The following is a 22,188-nucleotide window of genomic DNA, read 5'->3' as shown; positions in this document are numbered from 1 at the left end:
TGTGTGGCCAGATGGAGCTTTGTTTCAGCCTTGGCTTTCCTGATCAACTCCCTACAGGTACAGATGAGTGCTGAATACTCCTCCTTGGTGGTACTTCCAACCTTCCATCCTTTATAAGTCTCTCTTTTTAGGTGTAGAAGGTCCTCAAATTCCCGGCTGAGCCAAGGGGGTTGTGGCTCCCTTTTACTACCCTTCCTCTGAGATCAGATGTCCATCCCTTGTGCTGTCAGGATCAATTCCTTGAGGAGCAACCACTCCTCTTGGACTCCTCTGTCTGTTGAGTCATAGTCCCTTAGGGCCTGGACAACTAGCCTCCTGAGCTTGTCAAAGTCAGCTTTCCTGAAGTTAAGGACTTCTATATTGCTGACTGACTTGCCAGCTTTGTGATGGGTAGTAAAGGCTATCAGCTCGTGGTCACTGTCACCCAGCTTCCCATCAATTCTTAGGTCACCGACTAGATCATCCCCTCTGGCCAGTACTAGGTCCAGCAGTGCTTTACCTCTCATCGGCCCATAGACTTCCTGGGTCAGGTAGAGCCCACCTGCATATGTGAAGAAGCTTTGCGACTGATCAGATTTGTCTGAGTGCTCTTCCCATGAGATGTCTGGATAGTTAAAGTCTCCCATGACAACCATGCACTGAAAGCGTAATGCCTCAGCCAGTTCCCTGGTGAATTCCTGGTTCAGCTCTTGTTTCTGGTTAGGAAATCTGTAGTACACTCCTACCGTGATGTCCCCTGTGCCACATTCCCCATGTATTTTAACCCAGAGAGACTCCAGTCATCCTTCCTGGGTGCCAATGTCAATTTGCAAGGATGTGTAGGCATCCTTGACATAGACAGCTACCCTCCCCACCCCTTTTATCTACACAATCACACCTGTACAGGGTATAGCCATCTATACCTGTGTCCTAGTCATAGGTGGAGTCCCACCAGGTCTCTGTTATCCCTATGATGTTGTAGTTGTTCTTGTTTCACAGGAGGACCAGTTCGTCCTGTTTATTCCCCAAGCTCCTGGCATTGGTATACAGGCAGGCAAGTGTCCCATTGAGAGCCCTTACCTTCCCCACAGATTGTTCTGGGGCTAGGGTAGGGGTGGGTTCCCTTGAGAACCTTAGCCTGCTGGATTTACAAGGGTTGCCCAGTGGGCTTGCAGTGGTAGAAATCCCCTCAACCTCCCAGCAAGCTCAGTTTAAAGTCTGGTCGAGCAGGTCAGCCAGTCTGGCTGAGAAAACCCTCATCCCCAGCACAGTGAGGTGGAGGCCATCTCTCCCCAGCAGATCACTGCCTCTCTCACCAAAAATCTAGAACTTGTGATCATGGAAAGCTGAAGCCTTCATGATGACACCAGCACTGCAACAACCCATCTCTCTCTCCTCAGCCCATGACCCACAACCGGGAGGAGCAAGGAAAATACCACCTTCACCCCCAACCCCCTAAGCCCCACTCCCAGAACCCTGTAGTCTCTCATGACCTGGCTGGGATTGCTCCAAGCTGTCATTTGGGCCCACATGGATGAGGAGGATAGGGTATTGCTCGGAGGGTCAAAGCATCTTTGGGATCCTCTTGGCTATGTCCTGGATGCGGTCCCCCGGGAAGTTCAGACCTCCTGGGCTAGGGGGTCAGGGTGTCAGATTGCCCTCTCAGTCCCACACTGACCACTCTGCATCTCATCTTAGGGAGAGTAGGGGTGATCCTCCCTTGCCTGCAGGAGCTGGCACCTCTCTAGGCTCTACTTGGGCTGCAAGAGGTTTGTACCTGTTGCACAGCCCCAGAGAGGAGGGGGCCTTGGTGCGGCAGGCCTTGGGGCCCTTAACCAACACTCTGGCTGGACAGTATGGGAGATCCCCAAGTCCGCCCTTGTCCTGAAAGGTGACCTTGGTCTACCCTCTGCCTCCAGGAGGTGAAGGGCCTGGCAATATGAGTCTGTCTCCTGCTTGCCATCCCTGATGGCATGCAGTCTCTGGACTGAAGCATGGAGTTCCTTGATCTGATGTCCCAGAGACTCCTATTGAAGCAAATCCTGCAAGGGGAGGTTTTCATTCTCCTGGTCCCATGAGCCTGGAACTGTGTCAGGCAGGCCCCAGAGCTGAAAGCCAAGGCCTCCATCTGTGTGGAGCCCAGAACCATGGGTTACATCTGGGTGGAGGTCTCTGGAGGTGCCAGAGGAGGAGGCCACAGACTCCAAGAGGACCCTCAGGGTGCAGCGTGTGCCCATCCACATTGTGCTGCTGGGAGGCTGGCTGCTGATGGAATTAGCTTCCCTAGGGCTTACTGGCAGGGGCTCGGGCCTTCCCACTCACCCCCCTGCAGAAACTCTCACATTAACTTGTGCACCAGGCAGAAAAGCATGCCTGTTTGTGCAGCCTGTTCATGAGACTCTGGTGTCATGGCTCCTTGTGGGGCTGGGCAAAGTAGGAGCTGGGGCATTGTGAGACCCTCTTCAGCTCCTCTCAGCTGCCTCCCTGTAGTGGAACTGGGCTAGTCCCCTCCCACCATGGGCCCACTTACCTCTGGCTGTGCTGGGGGTCTGCAGGAGCACTCTGCAGCTATTGGGGGTCACTGGGGCTTCAGAGCTGCAGGGGCAGAAGGGGCTTGTGCTACTCCCTGACCCCAGTTGGGTTTTTTTTTTCCTTTGATGGGCCCTTTTAAACTATATGCATGCGCAGTGGGCACCATGCTCCTCCCGGTCAAAGGGGAATCCTACCCAGGATTTGGGGGACCCTGCCCCTCAGGAGAGGGACCAGTAAGTGCTCTCTCCCCTCTCCTACTTCTCCCTAGGGGGCTGGGCCAAGTAGGAGTGAGACCCTCCTCAGTTCCTCTCAGCTGCCTCCCCACAAGTAAGCTGAGCCAGTCCCCTCCCACCACGGGCCTGCTAACCTCCAGCTGTGCTGGGGGGGTCAGCAGGGGTGCTCTGCAGCTGTTGGGGGCTGCTGGGGGGCTTTGTGGGTGCCGGGCTGTGATGGACTTACACCTGCACAAACCAAAATAGGTTTAACGCATCTCTTTATAAGACCCTTGTGAAGACCATGGGGATTCTAATATAATAAAAGGCTTAGTACTTCCTTCTGTGCATCTGTCTTTCCATAACACTAGGGGGCCAACTGTGCACATGCCTCAGAGAGAGTGGGCTGCAATTAGCTAGAAGGGCCCCACCCCTCAGGCAGAGAGTCGGATGCAGACGGAGCCTTTCATCTTTAATACTGTATTAACTTGCTCCTGCCAAAGCTGACAGAAGCTGGGGCACTAGAACCCAGCGGGAGCCTCAGGAGGACTGAGCAGCCCAGGCCACCCCACCCCAGCCATTGCTGCTGGCACTGTTGGCACCACATGGCCTGGCTTGATCATGGGAGATGGGAGCCTGGAGTCACCCTGGTAGAGTGGTGTGAGTGTGTGTGTGTGTGTGTGTGTGTGTGGTGTATACAGGCAGGGGCAGAGAGTGTGTGGAGTGTGTATGCATTCATAGAGGGAGCCCCATACACACACACTGCACCATAAACATGCACACACACTCCCCTCCACTGCTATACACACATACCACCACAAATCCCATACCCACCCACACCCCACATATCCACACACACACACGCCCCATATACCCACAGCTCCTCACAAACCTATACCCACCCTCCACAATATACAAAAGTAAGACTTCATTTTAAGGTGTTATGCAATCACCTCTATGTACATGTGTTTGTGTAGTGTACATCAGGACAAAAATATTTTTTGAAATCAAATTAATGAATGCTGTAAATGTTTCCTTTTTAGAATATAATTTGGTATTTTTCTGGTCTGAAGATGGCAAAACCCCTTGCTGAAAGGAGCACTTTTAGGGGCAAGAGGAGGGACTTCTGGTGGGAAAGGTCAGGGAGTAGGGGGCAGGACTTCCAGTCACAAGATGGTGACCAGGGGGTGGGGGATCTGCCAAGGGGTGGAGCTACCCATGAGGCCTTCAACAACTTGCCAAAACTCTGTAAGTGCCCCTCCACCCAAAATAATTTCCCAGCCCTGGTTTATGTGGCTAACCCCAAAGTGTGGTGGGGGTGGGGGGAGCATGTAAGAATATGGTGTGTGGACTTGTCAGTGAGGGATCAAAAGTACAGCTCACTAGGTGCATCTACATCTGTGCTTTACTGTAGATTTCACTAGTTAGCCCCTCAGTAAAGCATCACCATCTATACATACACCCATAATAGGGTGTAGTAAATTAACTCTGCCATACGATAGTATTCTGCTGGACTAGTACTATGTTATGGTGAAGTAATTTATGCCATCTCAATGCACAGAGCTAGTTGGGACACAAGAGTGCTACAGTGCGGGGACTGCCTGCCAGCTAACCCCACATTGTAGCACCATTGTGCCCCAGCCAGTCCCTCCACCACCTATGCCTGTCCTAATTACACATGTAAATACACCCACTGAGTGATGGTCATGTCTCCAGCTGACTTCCTTTAACTATTTGGGCTGAACTTATAAAGATAGACAACAAGGCTGTTTGTTCAGAGGTGTTAAGGATTTAATTCTGAAAGCTTTACAGTTTGTAGCTATAATGTGAATGGTGTATCTGTAGTATACGCTGTATTCCAAAAGTAAGTACATATTTCATGTGAGAATTCTGCAAATGATGCTTTCAATTTGCACCCGTGTAGCTTTCCATGCCTCTCCCCCAAGCATCACACATCTGGGCTTCCTTTGAACCTCGCCGTTGCCTTCTGGGCTTCAAGGCCAGGCTATTGGGAGCGGCCTTGAGTCATCTCCCCAGGGATCTCTCCTGCCATGTCTTTGATGTTGATTGGTTTTCTAGTGGGAGGACGGTGTCTGGTCCCATCTCCCGGGGTACTCCCCCTCAGTCATCCTTGTGGCTATTGCTTCTCAGGGCTCCACCTCCCCTACACCCTGCGTAACGTCAACTGTGGTGTTTTCCATTGGGGCCAGTGTTCTGGCCCTCACTGATACTCAGTCACTTAGGGGCTGCGGCTGTGGGCTACAGGTGGTACTTGTACCGAGCATCCACTGCTGCCCTTCGGTGTCTCCCAGTTCACGCAGTGTCTGACTCCGCCTGGGCCTCAGGACCCCTTGTCGTGTCATTCCCTCCCCATGTTTGGTACCTGTTGTCTGATGTCCATGTCTGGGTTCTGGCTCTGTCATCTCCATTGGTGTCCCAGTCACTGCTGCTGTTGACCTCCACCCACTCCGGCCTCGTTAGTGACTCCTTGGGCCCTCCTAGCCCAACTTGTCTTCCATGGTTCCCCCTCTGGGGCATCACCATGTCTCCTCCTCCATAGGATCCTCTACACTGTCTGGCCTCTCCAGGCCAGTTGGGGACACTATTTCCAGTCCCCCTAGCTCCCTTCCTGCCAGGTCTTTTATCCTGGCGCTGGGTGGCCACCAACCAATCGCCCTGGCATGCTTTTACAAAACATGTCCAAACAGATACGGGAGTCATTCCCAGCTCCTCCCAGCTCTGCTGTGGGTTTTCCTTTTGATCTTTGTCCACAGCGGCTCCCGCCACTACAGTTTCACTTTCCCTGCCACCAGCTGCCAGCGTGGCATCCCACTGCCTTTTTCCTGCCTCCACAATCTGACTGTTGTGGGCACAAAATTTATAGCACTTGAAAAAATTAGGGGCAGATCATTAGATAGGAAAGGAAATTTTGAAAAAATAAGAGTTCTTTTAAAGTCAACCAGTAATTTGCCATACATTAAAAATCTCAATAATGACATTCAGGCCTCCATAAGAAATATTAGATTTTTTTTTTTGGAACCATAATTCCAGATAAAAAGCAAATGTTCATGCTCAGATCCTTTTAAAATCTACCTTAGATTTTCATAGCATATTCCACAAGAGATCTAAATAGAGTAAATGCCATAAGAAAGCATTCTGGCAAGAAAATCCATGTGAAAACAATATCAAAGCAAGTACAGGAAACACAGCAAAATATGTGCATGACTGATCATGGAACAATGTGTAGCCAGTTGAATGATCTGGAAAAAAATTAATAATATTTAAGCACCATAAGATTTAGATATGCAAAACAGTTAGATGTTCCCTTTTGTCACAGTGGAAGATAATAATGCCTCTATGTGGGGTGGGGGGAAAATATTATCAATAATCCTAAAAACTGATGAACACTTTGGACTTAAGCCTGAGAAGCATTTAACCAGATGCTTGAATTTAAACATGCACTTCTGTCCATACCTGGTCATCAAAGAATTCATATGAGACTTAAGTACATATTTAAGCCCTTGGCTACATCGGAGTCTTAGACAATCTTTAATCCTTGAGGCAATGGTAATATCAGGCCTCAGTAAAAGTAATTTAAGGGATCTGCAATTCACAAGGTAGTTTCACATTAACCAGTGTCATAAGCAACCAGCTTAAATGACAGAAAACAAAGATTTCAAATGTCGTTGTTTACATTAAAATCAAACTAGCTACTATTGCTAAATTGAATGATTGTTAAGGATTGGATCCAAAGCCCATTAAAGCAATGGTGAGCTTTTCCACTAATGCTAAAGCAGTTTGGACTGTGAGAAGGCGGGCAGGGTCTACTTCGCTCTCCCTCTGAACTCGCCTGCCATGACTTGGATTGAAAGAAAGATGTTCAGTGTTATCACTAAAAGTGAGGAAACACCACAGACCACCCAGGTGATGAACTCACACAGTGCACTTTATTCCTAGCAGTGGATTACAAAGTTGCATTAACCTCACTAATTACCTCATTGGTGAGGGAAACCCATATAGCTGATGAGGGAACTCTGGAAGTCTGAGATTGCCCCAGATGCCTTAAGCTATTTCTGTCCTGTGCCGGATCTTCTCTGCTAATTAAACTCATTAGTGGGGCACATTCTCCATGTTTCCACGGGTCCCAAGCTGGAGGCTGCCTCCATTGCTCCCTCTCTACCTAACAGCAGATCAGGTCCCGCTCCTAGCCATCCCGGTGGGGCGGATGATTCTGCGCTGCTTTTACTGCCCACATGCAGCCCTGAAGTACTCTTCCTTGGAGTCCCCCTCGGTGCAGTGATCTCCCAAAGCCCCAGTTCTTCTCCGGTTCACCAGATCAGCCACGGGTCTCAGGTGAGTACCCCGCCTTCAGTTAGATTGTTTTACGGGCCTGCAGCCCTGGGACTTCCCTGGGTTGCAGACGAAGCATTTCTCCTCTTTTCCTGCAGTCCTTCCTCTATCTCCAGTGCCGAAGCCAAAGTGTGCTTACATGCTGCTGGGTCTATACCGGCCGCGGTGGTCTAATTACCCTGACTTTCCCCTGATGAGTAATTCCCCTCATCAGTGCCAGGTGATCCCTATAGCTACCCGCTCCCATGTCTATCTTCATAATAGGGCTCCTGCCTGAGCATGAAGCATGTTACATGGACCAAACCCTAAAAAATTCCATTTTTCAAGCAATGTAGACTACTACAAACAGCAGAGTTCAGATAAACTGCTTAGGTTGTTAGGTTGTCAAAATCTATTATGTCTATTAAGGCATTAAAAAAACCAGAAAGCTTTCGTTGAAGCCTTAGGGAAGTGGTTTAAATTTTTTTCAGGAATATTTTGGTGAATGCCAAATAAAATGATGATGAATTTGCATTTGCATTTGTTAACCTAGCTGTGACTTTTCACTTTATTTTTTCATGGGCATATGATCCACATCCTCCAGCATCTTATGAGGGGCTCAGTGAAGTAGAGAATAGGAATCACATTTGGTAAAGATAGATCCAGTTTCATGCTCACCTATACATGCCTGTTTCCTTTTAAAAAGTGTGAGGACTTAGAGTAAGAGAGAATAAGATGTTTTCCAAAGCAGGACACCTACCATCAAAGCTTTCTCTCTTGGAACTTTGCCTGGAGACACAAAAACAAATGATTAAAAGGTCACGCTCTTGGGAATCCAATGATCTATATATATATGTGTGTTCCTTCCTGGTATTTGTATTCTATTTTCCTTCCACTGATAATCTCCATTTCTCTTCCATTTCTTTATCCTTCGTTTTAAGAGCCTTGTCTGAAATGATATATCAGAGTCCCTTATCTGGAAAAAAATAGTGGTAGAGATTGGGAGAAGGGGAGTTTACAAATTAAGAAGGAATCTGCGTTATTTTTAACCAATAGAACAGCTTTGAGAATCCTCTAGTTTCATAGAAAGAAGAAAGTAGAAAAAAACATTGAGAATGTTATCAATTTTAGCCTTTGATGTGGTAAAATAAGTCCTGCATTTTTTTAACCTAAATTCTGGATGGTGGCTGACCTTCCCAATATCATTTAAAATGCCAATTAAATTGTGTACATGTTGGCTAGCTCACATATTGCCATGTGGACTTTTCTTGGGAAAAATATTTATTTAACCTGACATAATTCATGATAATTCCAGTGTTCTCCTAATTATTAATACCAGAAACAATTCATGTTGCAGAACTAGAAACAAGCATACCCAGGGGAACACAGGTTTCATTTTAATATTTAACCATCAATGTTTCTTATCCAGATTTAGAGCTCTACTATCTTCATACACAGCCATGTTTATCAGATGCACTTGTCAGAATCCTCCAAATGTTTGGAACATTGCAGGTTGACATATTAAGTTATCTGTTTTAGCCTTGCCCTCAGACAACAGCATCCTGGATTAGGTAGCTGATAATATATCTTATTTATTTCAACAAGTAATTCTTTTAAGTCTACTCATTCTTTTTATTGGTTGGTAGTATCTCTCAGTGTCAATGCCCCTTGAGGTATCCTGATCTAAGTAATATACACTCTTTACTACAATGTTCCTAAAAGCTTTTCTTTCTGTGTGGAAGAGTAAAGCTACAATACAGGGTGAGACTTCTGTGACTCCTAATAAATTCATAGCTTGCAGGCACTAGCAAGCTTTGGGGAATTTAAGACAACAGTTGTATGGGTTAGCATGTTTTCATTGATCTAAGCATTCAAAATGTAACGCATCATGCAAGCCACTAGAAAAAGAAGACAAATAAATCCCTCCCACTTCTCTTAAATACACCGGTTTTATTTGTTTTTGTGCTATTCGATATATTCAGGATAAATGTATTTTTCCTCACTTATTTATGTTTGCAAATGGCTGTACAGGCAATATGATCCTAGAGTGTTTGGCATATATGTATACAGAAGCCAGGGTAGATTTACCCCTTATAGACTAACAAAATCATAGATGCATAAGCTTTCATAAGCAGTAGCTTGCTTCATCAGATACTGAGAAGGGATTGCTTCTTACAGAAGCTTACAATACTGATAGAGTGGTCAGTGTCAACCTGGCAGAAGGTAGCCAGTGGGGTCCCCCCGGGTTCAGGACTTGGACAAGTGCTTTTCAACATCTACATCAATGATCTGGATGTGGGGGTGAAATGCTGGGATGATTTGACCTTGCTGGGGTGATTTGACCCTGGCAGTCTTTCTTGCCTAAAGCAGGGGGGTTGGACCCAAATGATCTCATGAGGTTCCTTCCAGTCCTAAAATTTTGTGAATCTTACAGAAGCTTATGCATCTCTGATTTAATTAATCTGTATGGTGCAAATCTGCCCTCCCTTATGCCTGACTTCCATCTAACTTGGTTAACTATATGTCTCTATTTATGTATTTATCTCTGCTACTTTCCTCTAACATCTCCTGGGAATGCTTAATACAAAGGTTCCCAAACTGTGTGCTGCAAAGAGCCAGGCATTCATACAATGCTGAATTCTTTACTTTATTTCAAAATAGGAGAAACAACAATGCAGAGAATGGGGAGATGAAATGGAAAACAAAAGAGGAGTAAGGCAAATTCCAAAGACAAAAGTAATAAAATAAGATAAAATAAATAGGAGGTAGGTGCTACATGGTCATTTTTTGTCCATGGGAATCGGGACTATGGCAGTGTTTTGTGTTTATGAAAATCTAGCTATGATTAGTTTTTCAAAAAGATTTTATAACATTGCAAATCTCCAAAGAGTATTTGTTCCTATACACAATGCTTCATACAGATAGAATTTTAAAAAGCTTTCAGTAAAATTTGACCACCGACAAGAACTTTTGAAAATCCCAACCTGTAGTTGCCAGAGATGTTATTTACATCCCATAGATGTGGCCCATACTATGTACTTGAGGTACCTGAAGTCTGACTGATGATTTTTACTTAAAATATATATCAAAATATGATGATAAAAGGCTTACTGCTGATTTTAAAGATGTGATCCAAAAATTAGTTAATTAAACTTAACCTACTGGTATTTTAATATTAAAAACAACAAACCTAATTGTAGTTAAAAATATCAATTTATAATGTAAAAGGACAAAGCTCTGAGCTATCCAAGATACGTTCTGGAAAACCTGATTTTATTGTTAAAAATTATTGCAATATGGAATAGTATTCAAGCAGAGTAAACCTGGATAGACATAGGAAAACGAAGGGCACATCTACATGTTGCCCTATGGCAATGTAGAGATGCTCTATGTCGCTGCACGGTGCACTATGGCAATCTAGCAATCACGCAGGTCTACATCACCAGCTACATCACTATGGTGGTGTGTTCCCCCAGTATAGCGCACAGCTATGGCAACATAAAGGTGAAACCTAACTGTGCACTGTGTGCACGGTGCAGCAGCTGACCATACTATGCCATGTTTTAGTACTTCCAAAAGGAAGTACTAAAGCACATCGCCATAGTGATATCACTGTATGGCGACATATAAACATACCATGAGGATGAAAAACTTGGTTTAAAAATAGATTATTTATTACATTTAAATATGCTTTTGTAAAAGAGGCACTTCAGGTAAATAAAAGGATAACATTTTTTGTGGTCCAGTGATACACTTGTCCCATTTATCTGAGACTTGGAATGTTTGCAGTACATAAACTTGAGCAAGTTATTTAACATCTTTGTACCATACCATATCCATCCTTCAGAAAGCAAGGTCATGATATTTAAATAAATTTTAATAAAGCACTTTGAATATTGACATGGATGCTATATTATATCAATTATAAATATTTTTGCAGATCCCTTGAATGTTGGATGACTTTACAGTAACAAAAGTTATGAGGTTCAGATAACAATGTGATTGATAACCTAATTTACAGTGTACTTAAAAATGCTTTCCCTCCTTTGATTTAATAAGCAGTGAGGTGCTTTATTAGTTTGGTGCTTTAAATTTTCTTTTGTAAAAGATTTAATCTTGCTATGTTGGGACCTACATGGGAGAGTCTTTAAAAAAAATGGCCCTCTATCAAACACATCAAGCTTGCTTAAACCAAACAGAACTTGTAGAAAAGACCAGACACTCAAGAGAAAAATATAACAAAACCCAAAATGAATCTTGGCACTGTATTGCAGGGCACTGGGGTGTGCTTGCTCCTTTAAGAGAGCTAGCAACCTATGAGGCTGCTTGCAGGTATCGCAGGGCTAATGACAGGCTTACCTGACTAGAAGAGAGCTCAGGCTGGGACTATGTTGCTCATAGGTGTTATGGGGGTTTGGTCCCCTTTTGGCCGATGCCCACTTCCTGGCGATGACAGGGTGGGACCTAGAACACATCACTCAGGTATTCTCTCTCTCACCTGCCACAACTTGATCTTATTTGAGTCAGTTATTTGAATCTTGATCTTATTTGAGTCAGTTCCCCCCCCACCCCGAGGTGACCCTCTAGGCCCTGGCTTCTTCATGGGGCTCCACCACCTCTGTATCATGGGAGACCCCCCCTCTCCCATCAGCGAGACATCGAGATTGGCCGCAGGGGACCCTTCCTGGTCGCTGACTGGTTGCGGGGGGAGCATGCACCCCCTCTGACTAAGGTGGTACCGGTCACCCATTCCAGCTGTCACAGTAGTGTACCCACTCTGGGCTTCCTTTGAGCATCTGCTCAGTGGTCAGGCCTGTTTCAGGCTGGCCTGCAACTGTCTGGCCTTAATTATGGCAAAGTCCTAAGGAGGACACAACTTCCACTGAGTTGCCTCCCCTTCAACAGAGAATATGCCTTCCTCAATGTCACTCACCACCCAAAGCATGATTTCTTCACTGGTCCTCTCTAGCTTCACAGGGAGGCAGGCCCCACTGCAAGGTCCCTCCCCACAGTTCCTGACTGAACCAGCCACATCTAACCTGGCTCCTGGTTATCTATCGGGGTCTGCACCAGCTTTCTTGTGGCCGTCCTGATGTCTGATGCTGGTTGCCTGCCAGTTTTGCTTGGCATTTCTCCAAACACTGAGCAGCACAGCTGGATCAGCTGCAACATCTCTGGCTGCCTGCAAGTCCTCTGCAGAGAATCCCCACAGCGTCCTCTCCATCCTGACACCTTGGGCTCTCCTCCATTGCCCTTCTCAGGGGGCAGAAGTACTTTCATGAGTATGCCACACACCACTATGGAGAGAGAAGCTGGTCCAGAGACAGCATCCTAGACCCGGCATTCTGGCAGTGTTCTCTGCAACAACTGATGTAAGGGACAGGCACGGATTACCTCCTTTTATCTACTCTCTCCCTTTCCTCCTTCATGAGCTATATAATCCCAGAGCCTTAGTTGGTCAGTGCTTCTGGGTCTGCTGCTGAGCACGCTGAGAAACCTCCCTGCTTCTGTGGGACACTCCAGGCACCCCAGCATTGTAGCATTCATGAGCCCCTTCTACCTAGAGGTATGTAGACAAAATATTAAAGCTGTCTCTATGTCTGAATCCCTGAATCTTTCCGAATCTCTCTGAATCAATTTGGAGGATTCCTATTTGATTTGGAGAGATTAAAGGGTCCTCTCATTTGATTCAGATTCAGAGATTTGGCCACTGAATTGGAGCGAATCTCTGCTGAATTGAATTAGGAACTAAAGCTTTGCACAGCCCTACCAGATAGTCCCGTCAGATACAAGTGCTATCCAGCAGCGCAGTAAATTACTGTATTTTAATGCATGTGTAGATAGTGATATTGGCCATGTCTGCACAAGCTACTGTGGAGTCAGTGTCATAAAACAGCTGTTCCTTGGCATGACTGCACAGTAACTCTGGTTACTATGCAGTCACTTAGTATTTGTTTATGTGCTCAAATTGAGCTGGAGTATGTTCAGTCATCTTAATTGCACATGTAGATGTACCCATTGTGTCCCTTAAGTCTGTCAAACTAACCACCAGCAATTTCACAAACTCTAGTACTATCCTTAGCATGCCTAGTTTGCAAGGTTTTATAAAACACATGCACAAATTTATATCAATCATTAAAAAGAAAATATGATTCTGAGCAGAAAATTTGGATTAAGCATGGATAATCCACCTTTATTCCTATGAAGAGATATAACATCCTGCTTCACTTTATGCTCTCTGCTTTGACATAACATTTTTCTTGAGAAATTTAATTACGATTTCCCAGTGGAAGAAAGCCTACAATACACATACATTGCAGAAAGAGAAACAAAAAAACCTTCATTGCCTAGGCCCTTTCTTTGTTAATCTTCTGCATGTTTTAATATATTGGATTCTTTCTCTTTCTTCAGTGTTAACAGTTTTAATATCACACCAAAACCAACTTAATAATGAAAGTTATTAATATACATAAAAATAAAAACACTGTTATATTTGTCTGAGGATTATAAAGTCATAACTAAAAATCACAGATTCCCTATGACCCATCCAAGATATTATCATTTTTGTAGGAGTAGCATGAAATCCAGTGACTTCACTAAATACGTAAGTAAAGAAATAAAAACAATTTGTTGGATAGGAAGAACATGAAAGGGTTCAGTTTTAGTGAACTATTAAGTTAAGAATCACTTAAAACTGTGTTTTCAGACAGCATAAACCAAGAAAAAAAAGAAAAAAGGAAACCAGCCATGTCCTATAGCTACATTTGCATATGAGGAAAACGTTAATATCTTGTTATTTTTCCTTCCTTCCCTCTGAATCTGTGGAAATCCCATAAATCAGATTACTCCTTTTAATCTGTATTAGTAGGAGGCCTAAGGAAAATAGATAAATCAAAAGCCTTAAAGGACATTCTTGCCTTGGTCTAAATTCTTAAAAGAGCACTCCCCAGCTACTATCAACTAGAAAGAGACATGAAGATGAAACCTACAATGTTTTTAACTATCAGATGAAGGTGGCCGAGATGCCATGACTTTTAAGCACCTCAAAATTATAAAAAAGTGACTAAGTCAGAAAATTCCTCCTCATTCTGGCAGATGGCATAAAAATGAGAAACTAAAATGTTCTTAGTACCTTCCCTAACACACAACTCTCTGCAATATTTCTTCATCACATGTTACACTATGGTTCTTGAACAATCATGGCTGGCCCCATTACCTTTTAAAATTATAAAATAATATTTGCACTGAAATTTGATATCATTAGGTAGGAAACTGCCCTTTGCTTTCAACTTTTTGTCAAACACTAAAACAAATCGTGAATGATTGTATATGAATGGGATATGAAGAACCATTTTTAAGAAGATATTGTATTGTCAATGTTCTATGAACAGATCTTTTAAAATTGTATTAATGTCTGTTAAACTGCTTTTCCCCTGAAGATTTTATAATAGTCAAAGAAGTGACCCATCTTCAATTCTCTGTGCATTTCCCTGGGCTGCGAGCAGTGACGAACCAACAACTCTTGGAAAAGATTTAGAGCTGAAACAAGTCTACCTGGACAGTATGATTTTCCTTCTAAAATTAAGATCAGTTTTGTATAGGCTACCCACTATGATCTCACTAAGCATCTTAAAAATATACTTTTTCTATCTTTAAGCCAATATTTCATCTCTCAATTGCATATAAACATTTTGTTAGCCTAATTTTTGCTCAGATGTACCTATTTAAATATAAAATGTTTCCAGTGGTTTCAGTGGGGTTATTTTGAACTAATGTTAGTGTAAGTGAGCAAAATCTGGTCCACTGGATCTAAAATCTACCCTTCATACAGGCTGTTGCCCCCAAACAAATGAATGAGTTAAATTCTGCTTTCAGTTTATGTTGCTATTTTGAAATCAGTGAAACTGTGAAGAGTATTAAGGCCCAATCAAATTGCTACTGAACTGTCTTCATGCTCTTAGTAGCTTCATTAGTGCTTGCATGAGTCTGTAATGTGTCAAGGCAATTGTACAGATGTCCATGTCTGTTCTCCCAGGATAAATCCTTGAAAAAAAAAATTCTGAATATTGCAAATATGTATAAACAGTTATCCCAGGATTGCACCATTGAATCAATGGAAGAAAAGCAGCACTGCAGCCAGCCACTCACGAATCCCTGATTAAAAAGGCAATGCATGTATATGCCAAGGATATTAATCTCACCATGCAGTGGGAAGAATAATTAGGAGCATTTATTATTGTACCTCCACATTTATTTCCATTATATTTCCCTCGTTTCTGTCCTAATTCAGTCAATAAATTTAGAGAAAGGCAGATATTCAATGGGTGGATGTCTTCATAATCATGGAATTTGGATTGTATTTTCTACATATCTGTCATGGATACCTGCTTAATTGTCAAGTTAGAAATAAATGCATCTCAGTGCATAGGCTGAGATTTGGAGAGCCTCTTTAAACTGCTACCAACACAATAAAAATCATCTCTCCCAATTACAATTGTGTAGGTGCATAAAAGGGGCTTGACTGCACCTATGTTTTTCAAATAGATAATATGTAATGATTAGTCTTGTATTTATAATTTTTTAAGATTCCTGAAGGAAAAGGTATTGGCTCTGATGCATTGTTAATTTTTTTTTAGTATTTTACTGTATTGCCTCTAATAATAAAACTTGACTTCACAGAGAAATTAAACACAATAGAAGTTCTAATCCTATTTGATCGTTTCTGGTGTTAGGAATGGGAAAATAATGGAAAGGATGAAAAACGCTGTCAGAGGGTGGGTAAATAAGGGTACAAAAAATAGTAAATAAGAATACATTATCAGTTGTATGTCAGCTCCTCCTGGTTAATTCTGGTCCACTTCTGGGTTTGCTGCCGAGCACATGGTGGTGCTTCGCCCCCCACCCTGCACTCCATGCACCCCAGCATTGCAGCGATCATGAGCCGCACCTGCTACCTCAAGTTATGTAGAAAAAATGTTTAAAGCTGTGTCTATGTCCGAATCGCTAATTCTCTGAATCAGCATCAAATTCCATAGATTTCATAGACATTTGGGCGGAAAGGGACCCCGAAGGATCAGAGTCCAGCCCCCTGCACCAGGGGCAGAAAGTCAGCAGGGATCATAGGATCCCAGAAAGATAAACATCCAAATGTGTCTTGAGGGCATTCAAAGTGGGTGCTTGACCCACCTCCAGCAGCAGTCTATTCCAAACCTTGGGGGCTCAGACAGTGAAGAAGTTCTTCCTTATGTCCAGCCTGAATCGGTCATGGCAGAGTTTGTGACCGTTCAGTTTTGTCGTCCTTTGGGGCACTCTGGTGAATAGACGTTCCCCCAGATCCTGATGAACACCCTGATGAACTTATAAGTGGCCACCAGATTGCCCCTGAATCTGCACTTTTCCAAGCTGAAGTCCCATGACTCTCAAACTCTCATCATAAGGTCCGTTTTCCTGCATGTGGCTCTCCTCTGCACTCTCTCAAGCTTCTCCACATCCTTTTTGAATTGCAGAGCCCAAAACCGGATGTAGTACTCCAGCTGCGGCCTCACCAAGGCCAAGTACAAGGGGAGACTGATGTCCTGGGATTTGCTTGAGAACCATCTATGGATGCAAACCAGTGTTTTGCTCACTGTACTAGCTGCAGCATCACACTGAAGGCTTATTTTCATCTTGTGGTCAATCATGACTCCCAAGTCCCTTTTGTCTGTAGTGCTAACCAGCGTAGCACTGCTAAGCCTATAAGCATGCTGTGGGTTTTTCCTCCCAAGCTGGAGAACTTTGCAGTTTTCAGTGTTAAACACCATCAAGTTCTTGTTCGTCCATTTCATGAGCCTGTCAAGATCTGCCTGGATCACCCTCCTGTCCTCAGGTATGGATGCTTTACCCCAGAGTTTGGTGTCATCAGCGAACTTGGCCAGCCCGCTTCTGACACCAATGTCCACATCACTGATGAAGATGTTAAAAAGTATAGGCCCTAGGACAGAGTCTTGAGGGACCCCACTGGTCACAGCACACCACAACAATTGATTGTCATCAACCACCACCCTCCTGGTCCTACGGCATAGCCAATTCCCCAGCCAGCAGACTGTAGTGAGGCCGAGGCCACAGTTAGCCATTTTTGCCAAGAGGTGATCATGGGATACCAGATCAAAGCCTTTTTTAAAGTTAAGATATATGACATAAATCTCTTCCCCCTTGTCCGACTGATATGTCACCTGGTTGTAAAAGGAAATGAGATTGGTCAAGCAAGACTTACCCGCAACAAACCCATGCTGGGTATCCCTCAGGATATTACCATCAGCTAGTCTGTTAAAGATGGCCTCCCTGATAATCTTTTCCAAGACCTTCCCCAGGATAGAGGTCAGGATGATGGGCCTGTAGTTTGCCAGATCCACTTTCCTCCCTTTCTTGAAGATAGACACCACACTGGCCTTCTTCCAGTCTTCAGGCACTTCACCAGAGCACCAGGAGTTCTCAAACATCCATGCCAGAAGCTGAGCTATGATGCTTGCCAGCACCTTGAGTACCCTGGGGTGTAAACCATCAGGCCCGGCTGACTTGAAGTTATCCACCCCGTCAAGGTGTTCCTTCACGAGGTCAGCTTCAATGGAGGGTAAGGAATCTCCTTCACCCAGGCCTCCCTGACACACAATGGGCAGGGGAATCCCATGAGACTGGTGAAAAACTGATGAAAAGTACCCATTAAGCAAGTTTGCTTTTTCCTGGGCATCGGTTGTCAGTCATCACATCTGGTTTATCAGGGGTCCAATGTTGCCCTTGCTTTTCCTCCTGCTCCCCACATATCTAAAAAAGGACTTTTTATAGTTCTTGATATTTGTAGCTAGCTGGAGTTCCACTGTAGCTGTGGCTTTCCTGGTTTGTTCTCTGCAGGTCCAGACCAAATCTTCAAATTTGGATTCAGCCGAATCAAATCAGAGACAGTGTTCCAAATCAACTAATCAAATCACCATCCCTGATTCAGGCCAAATCTGGATTTGAATCAAATAGGACCTGCTTTGCACACCCCTACTATCTGACAGTGCAGTAATTTAGTCCACTGCACCCTAATTGATGTGCGTGCATAAACAGTGTTGCTTTACTGTACAGCAAATTATTCTGCTGCACAGTAAAGTGTCTCATGTGGATGCACCCAGTGGGATCTCTGAGAAGGGGGTCTAAAGTGAAATCCAGAAGACTTACATTCTGGCATCAACTACTTTTGTGGCATTGGACAAACCATTTTCCATACCTCTGTTTCTCTTCCCAATCTCTATCTGTAGGAAGGGAAACCCAGACTAGATTCTTCATGACAAGAACTGTCCTGGTTTGTGCAGGGCCTGGACTCTTGCTCAAGTCCTCTAGGCACTAAAGAAACAGATGTTTAAAAACTTAATTTAAAATTTTGCTATGGCTTTATACATTCCATTTAAAATAATATTGAATGTTACATGTATGGATATAAGCTACTTGTATATAACTTATCTTTTACAGAAGGCTTTGGTTAAGTTACTATTAAACAAAAATCAACCCAGGCCATTTTGAATCCAGGGTTTGGGCTAAAAAAGAAACTTCTCATTCTAAAATAAACTTTATTTGAGCCTTGACTAAGATTATTTTTTAGGTTCTTATGCCTTTCCTGCCCTCAAAATGTTTCCCTGTAGCAGCTGTGGGAAAATAAAAGAGCTTGGTGTAGGGAAGTGTACTTAGGTGGTGGGTTAAATTTTGATAGTTTTAATAGTTGGTGCCCTAACTGTGTAAAGAACAGCTGAGGGTCCAGAACTGTCTGTAGAGGTCTGTAGAACATTTTCTTTTTTGAACAAGTACTAATTTTTTACTTACCAAAATAATCTGAGAATTCTTTCCAAATTACAGTGAACTTTCCATAGCAGTTAAACCCGATAAACATGACTATCTCCACAGATGCCAGCTGCGCCATCTCATTGTACCAGATTTCGACCTTTGGAGATGTCCTATTCTTCCAATGCAGTAACATAATCCTGCATGCCACTAATAAGGCAGCTGTAAGAGTGCAATCTGGGAAGGATTCAGTTTGAATTCCCTAGGGATATACCCAAGGACACATATATTGGCCAAAGGTATCAGTGCTGCTCTCAAAGCCTTGCTATACTTTCTAGCTATAATTTCTTTGTAAAAATAATTAAAGATAGGGGATGACCAAACCATGTGACCAAGCACTACCTACAATGCATCACATCTGTAACATATATCTAATGACAATGTATTTATATTGTTTTAAGTTTAGAGAGAGACAAAAAATATCTTTTGTTGTATAGGACAAATTCTAAGACCAATTGTTGCTGTTTGAATATTGTGGATTGCTTATTTCCACTGGGATTCTGACATTTGGATATCTAGGTTTTCATTACACTTGAATTGTAAGAAGTCTGTCTTGGGTCTGTTAAGTGACATTTTATATTCATAAAATGATGGCACAGGATGGGGATGAGAGCCTACTTCAAGGCTGTATATATATATGGAATATTTGCTACACCTAAAGCCTCAGGTCCAAACTGATTTTCTAACTCTGATGCAACCACATTTATTGCCATTCAATTGTTTTTGGAAGGTCAAATTCATCATACAACTCAGAAGAAGGATTTTAATATGATTTATTACCAGAACTGTAGAGCAATTTCATACATGCTTCCATATTCTATAACCCCTGTGGAGCAGGAGTGTAAGGAATACAGAGGTCACAGACAGAGGCTTATTTCTACCAATAAGAATTTCAAAGAATTCAGAGAAGGCCTGGGAGCAGAAGCGAACATGTATTCTAGCCACCTGGTTGGAGAGCTGTGAATGTGAGTCTCCAGCCAGAGGATACTATAAAGCTGCTCCTGGGCCACCACTGTTCTTAGGGAAGCCAATTATGTGACAGCCTGTCTTCTCCCCTGCTTGGGATAGCGGCAGGCTGTCAATAGGTTTTCAATCACCACTTGGCTGGTGCAAGTGGCATTTAAAGGAATGAGAACAGAGGTGAGGAGAGTTTCCCTGGCCCTGAGGGCTCTGAAATCAACTTTAGTGCCACACAGCTGGGCAGCGTGGGCAACTATTTTAAAATTAGATGGGTTGAAAATGGCTCAGGGAGAGCCTCCCTGAATCCATTTCTCCAGTACCTCAGCTTCTCATTGCCTCCTGCACTGCCCATTTGGCAGTCCCTCATTTGGGGAAACATGGGGAGCAATTGCTCCACTGTTCCAGTATCCTCCCAGACCAGAACAGGATGGGGGTATACAGATGTTCATTATTGTGAAAGACTCTCTCTTTCAGGACAGAACGTCTTGGTTGACACCTGGAAGATCTTTCTCTTGGAGAGGGCTTGTTTTTCTCAAGGAAAACTGAATGAATGCTTGTACAGCCACTGTTTGTACTGGGAGAGCAGAAATCCTCCCAGTAAAATCATAGGCTGCCTGCAGACGTTAAAAAAAAGTGGCACTTTACTTTAAACTTGGTGCAGTCCTGCACCAAGCCCAGAGCAACCCAGAAGAGGCAGCATGTTAGCCAAACCCAGCTCATGCGATGTCTGTATAAATTGGACACTTTAATGGGGCTTTTTTGTTGCTTTTATGTAATAGTTGATTGACTCAGCTTTAGCTAAAAGAACCTTGCTCAAGCACCTAATCTACACAGATGCTGTGGCTGTGGAGCCAAGTTGAAGTAATGCCCTGCTTCTTCCAGTAAAGCACTTTTTTAAAAACATCTGCAAGAAGCCATAATATATTGCTGGAGGCTGCAGCTCTGAGTCTGCTCCCATCACTGAGGACATTTTGGTTGGTTCTTGGTTCCTTGCTTGAGAACAAATGATTGCACAAAGTTGGCATACTGGGACTTCAAACAAGGACCAGGAGGACTTAATGCTACAAAAACAGTGCAACACTAGGCCAATACAGACATCTTGCAAAAATTTACTCTTCTTGGGTAGTGTAGCCATCTCTGATAATGGTAAATGCTGGAAGCACAGGCATCTGGATAAACACATTTTGTTTACAATTTTGTAAGTCCCAGGTGAAATGAAGCATCCAGAACATACTACTGCTTTAAAAATATATTTGGTCTATAATCACTTTATTCCATTTGCTTTAAGATTTAAACCTATGACTGCCAAAAGGCTAGTTTTTACTTTAAGTCAGCTTGAGTATTTATCATTACATTTAATGCCACAGGAAAAGTGAGTTGGCTCCAAATAAAAAGTATGCAAATTATATTTTAAAAGGCTCATCTTCATTGCATCTGTAGAAGACTATAAAAACTAAAAACAAACAAGTATCACCTCCCCTTTCTCTAAATAATGCAACAGAAATCCTGCAGAAAGTAATATTTATTTTACAATGTATTAGACATAAGAGTATGCTGTGGGGTGCATTTCCATGTGCAATTAATGCAATGCAATAAACTCTGGAGCAGTTCAAGCTAGACTCAACTGTTCCTGGGCACAGCATCTACACATGTACTCAGGACAGCAGCAACTTAAGTTAGGGCATAGGAGCGCCCCAGCTCACTGGGCTGATCAGATGCAGTGTATGTCCATGGTTAGCATCTACATGTGTGTTTTGGTGCAGTAAAGTACTCCACTGTAAGATAGTACTGTCCCTGATGGTACTATTCCATGGTAGAATTTATTAGTTTGCTGCACCCTAATACCAGCACACATGTATACTGACATTTACTGACTTTAGTATACTAAAGCATACATGTGGATGCACCCTGTATGTAACCCATTCAGACACGCCTTATCAGGTAAGGTTGGGGATGATCTGGTCCTGGTTTTGGATTTATAAAATAGGGTTGATTTAGGTTTGTTTAATCTGTAAAATGATTCTTTTGGTGATTCTGAAGGGTTGTGTTATCACTGATTTTCTCTTTGTACAGGTTAAGTGGTAAATGTAAGACATTCCTCCTTTTGACTACTGTTAGTTAGGTGCTTCAAACTGCCTAACAGGGAATGATTAGAAATACTAAGTAATCATATTTAGACATGATGTTCAGCTGATTGAGTTTTCTAACTTAGTTAGATCCCTGGCACGGATCTTTGAAAACTCCTGATGCTCTGGTGTAGTGCCCGAAGACTGGAAGAAGGCCAATGTGGTGCCGATCTTCAAGAAAGGGAGGAGAGTGGATC

The sequence above is a fragment of the Crocodylus porosus genome, unplaced genomic scaffold, assembly GCF_001723895.1.
Source record: "Crocodylus porosus isolate Cpor-Errol unplaced genomic scaffold, CroPor_comp1, whole genome shotgun sequence".
NCBI classification, from domain to species: Eukaryota; Metazoa; Chordata; order Crocodylia; family Crocodylidae; genus Crocodylus; species Crocodylus porosus.
This window is presented reverse-complemented; position numbering follows the sequence as displayed.